General features: G+C 30.8%; 1 long non-coding RNA gene across 1 annotated transcript; it reads left to right on the plus strand.

Annotated features, from left to right (window-relative positions):
* Positions 1–1,881: 1,881 nt before the first annotated feature.
* Positions 1,882–4,207, plus strand: LOC117215026. Its single transcript, XR_004489006.1, has 2 exons — positions 1,882–1,919; positions 3,710–4,207. It is a non-coding gene; the product is annotated as an uncharacterized LOC117215026 (long non-coding RNA).
* The last annotated feature ends 195 nt before the right edge of the window (positions 4,208–4,402 follow it).

Below are 4,402 nucleotides of genomic sequence, written 5' to 3' on the forward strand. Positions count from 1 at the left end.
AGGACTGCTTCTATTTCTATGATAAGAGTATTACGGTGTTAAGCTCATATGTTTCTGTTTCTCCACTCGCGCTGCGCCATAATATCCTTTGATATTTCCGATCCTCTGGTCGTACGAGGAATTGCCGATACATTTTCTCGATGTCGCCAGTGAGTACGTACTGATGAGCGCGGAATCTAAGTAATATACAAAATAAATTGTGAATTGATTCGAGAATATAGGATTTCCCCATTTTCATGATTATCGTGATTTTTGTATAAATATATTTTTTAAGATACTAATAATTGGGTACTTATAAATTAGTATTATCAATTATTTTGCATTTATAATTCCGCCTCTAGTATAAGTGTTAATTGAAAACTAACTTTATGTTTCAAAAAGTACTAGCAAAGTCGTTGAGTAACAAGCCACTGATGCTAACACAAATAGCATTGTCGTAATTAAATATTTCTAAATATTCATTTTTCATTTTGAACCTGTAGAAACAATTTATTATATATACTATTAGCTAAGAAATTGCATATTTAATTAAGTCGAAATATAAAACTTAGTTATTTTGATAATTTAGAAAATAAAAAACTGACAAACATTTCAATTTAATTTATGGTTGGAACAAAAGACAGTTATTTTTCATTAATTGAAATATTGCAATGCAGAGTACTTTCCTAAATACGGCGAGAGTATTCCTGATGGTGAAACGAGCGTTGCTTCATCGAACGCAGCTAAAGAAAACAACATCTATGTAGTTGGTGGTACGATGCCTGAAATAGAGGGCGATAAATTGTACAATACCTGTACTATTTGGGGTCCCGATGGAACTTTGATAGCAAGACACCGAAAGGTAAGTAATATATTCCTTTATGGCTTTGAATTTGAAAATATCGGGGTGAAGAAAGTGACTCTATCTAGGAATAATTTAGGAATATACATATGTACATACGTATACTATAACCAATTCTATAATTTACGGTTTATAAAATACGTTATGATACGGGAAACGCCCATTTTTGTTGTAATGTGTTTGTTGTTGTATAAATTTTTCACATACTTAAAATATTATTATACTTATTTTTTCTCCTTTTTAAACATTATTAAATGATAAGATTTTTTAATAAAAGAAAGTGATAAAAACGCTGTCAGTTATTAAATAAAAAATAATTAAAGTTTAGGAGTTGGTAACTTTGATATTAAATTACAAAAGTTGCAGCAATATAATTAGCGACCACATTTTTATGTTATTAGGTACATCTATTCGACATCGACATTCCTAATAAGATTACTTTTCGAGAGAGTGATTCACTCAGTCCTGGTAACTCCCTAACGACGTTCGATGTGAAGGGCTGCAAAATAGGTATTGGCATTTGCTATGATATTAGATTCGAGGAAATGGCACGCATTTATCGGAACAAAGGTACAGTAACTTAATCGATCAATACTTAACTAGCAAAAAATTAAATATCTTTCTTAAATATATTCTATATAAAATTAATATAATCTGTAACTCTGTATAAAAAGAAGCTTAATTTAAAAAACCAGTATATTTGCTGAAAATGAAACAAATAAAAGAATTAAAAGCACAATAAGAGGACTGTCCTCGCATATTCAGAAATGATGGAATGTGAACCGTGCAACTACGAAGTTAATTGGTATTCGGTGGCTTCATATTTCCTGCTTCTCTGGGTTAGGTTGCCAAATGCTGATATATCCAGCGGCATTCAATATGACCACTGGACCACTGCACTGGTCATTACTTCAGCGTTTCAGAGCGAATGATAATCAATTATACGTTGCCTGCATATCACCGGCTCGTGTTCCTTAAGCAAGTTACGTCGCATGGGGACATACACAGTTGACCAATCCCTGGGGAAAGATTCTTTACGATTTGGAAACTCAAGAGAATATGGCAGTCACCGATATCGGTAATTTACAGCTTAAAATTAAAAGCGAGAGATCCATGATGTAATTAATTTTTAGTCTCGTTAATTTATCGATTTAGCCATCTTCCTTTGTATTTGTTGAATTTATTAGTAAGCATTACTTATTACTTCGTATGTTTCTTTTTTCTATCAGATCTAAAAGTTGTTGAGGAAGTAAGGGCTCGGATACCTACATTTTCTCAGAGACGTACAGATTTGTACGACACTGTCTGTAAGAAGGAGTAACTCTACACTAAAACAGAAAATGTTTTTTTATAATATTTCTACTACGATATCCTTTTTTTGTGAATTATTACTAATTTCTTATCATTTGTACTAAATGAATGACTCAATTAAGAAAACTAAAACGTTATAAATAATAATCTGTATATCTTGTGTATCAACATGTAATTGGATATTATAATAATATAGGAATGCTATAATAATATAGGATAATAATATAGGAGAATAATAATATAGAAAAAAATACATGCTTTTAAACACCTTTAATATCGATCACATAAATTGTTATAATTCACAATGATTACGCATACATAAAAGACCCCTTGATAGTAAAATTTACGATCAAAAGGCAATTACGTATCGTTTAACAACATTTAATTTATAACACCTTTTAAACATTTAGACAGATTAACACATAACACTTCTTATATATAAACATCAATTCGAAGTTATCAGCTTGGAGAAATTGGTCGATTAATACCTGTAGATTGTCTGTCTCGATGAAAGAATTAAAGAGAGCAAAAACATGATAATGCCGCTAATATAATATTCCTTCTTTCTTGTATCTGTCTGCCTCTCAGGTCGTTTTACTAATTACAATAAGTAATTCCGACTTCTTTGCGCTCTCTTTTAACGCATTCGAGACCGAAAGAAATTCATATCAGTCAGTAGGCAAGGGTATAATATACATATTTTATATATAACTTATGTAGTAATGTATATATCATGTTAATTTCATATTTTTTTCAATATAGAATTATTATACATATATATAATAATATAATATATATAAATAAAAAATAATAATATATATATATATATAACTGTACATAATACATTATAGAATAACATAGTATATAATTTTATATTTTAAAAATATGAGGCATACTATTTAAGATTGTCATCGATTTAAAATCAAAGTATGAAAAGGATACCCTGGAGAGAGTAAAACACAGAATCATTCCAACTAAACATTCAGATCGTACCGACACCTAGGTATCGTTTTACAATTAAATCTCGGTCTCGAATTGATTAAAATGAAATACATACTTGCAGCTTCAACATCTTCAATATCGAGGAGATTCAAACTTTACAAATAAAAGCGGCCTGTTCCCCTTTCCACGACAGACTCTCATACCATATCCGCTCTTATCCAGGCTTTTACTTGAAACCAGCAATGCGTTCATTTACAATTTAAATTTACCCGGACCATCCACTGAATCGTCAGCCCTTTATAAATATATAATGAACCCAGAACATGTGCCTGTGCCCCTGGTATCGATGTTCGGCTTGTGATGTTCGTACCGGAACCTTCGCACAATTTCAATTTGTCACGCGTGAACATCGATTCTTCCAAGGGTCACAGATTTATGCGGCTAAATCCTTTAGAACGATTAAAATGATACTAATGATATGGTATTTTTTACAAAGATTTAACATATCCATAAAATAGGAAGTTTCGTGCTCTCCTATTTTATATTAATTATAAATTAATAAGTTTTATATGTGTTATTTATAGATCTAACAAATTTTGTATTGGTTTACAACAGGTGCTCCGGGTATAAACAGACGACAAACGAACAAATAGAAATTCAAACTATTGTCGTTGTTTAACTCGCATGGGACTATAAGCTCGAATTGGACTTAAACGTTACGATCGTCGAGAATAATTACTATATGTACCCTGTACGACGGGCAGAGAATCTTAAATTATTAACGGCAATTCCTTTGTGCATAATTCAGGTTTATTAACAACCTGTAATGGATAATCATCGATGAACTCTTTTTGAATAAAGTTCACATTTATAAAGCAAACACTATAAAATACGACAGGACAATTGTAATCGATAAATGACATTTTATTAGGATATTATAAGAAGCTAAGATATCGAGGTACATTAAAATTGAGTCCGCTGCAACCCTCATGACATTTAAAATCCTACGCGTATATTGAGTAAAGTTGTTATATTAAATATAATCATATTAAATACAAGCTCGTCCGCTGGATTCCCAAATTATTTGGTTAAATACTTTGAATACGAGAATACCGAGTGTTAACAGTAGTAAATCCTCTATATGGTATGTTTACTTTGCTATCTTGAATAGGTAAATAACATTTCACTTTAACGCATTTAACCAATATTAACATTTAACATTTAACCAATATTATACGCATATGCACATAATGTTACTGTTACATATAATGATATATACGTAGATATACACGTTAATTAAATCCTCTA

Source organism: Bombus bifarius, unplaced genomic scaffold, assembly GCF_011952205.1.
Source record: "Bombus bifarius isolate JDL3187 unplaced genomic scaffold, Bbif_JDL3187 scf7180000009330_frag, whole genome shotgun sequence".
Taxonomy (NCBI): Eukaryota; Metazoa; Arthropoda; class Insecta; order Hymenoptera; family Apidae; genus Bombus; species Bombus bifarius.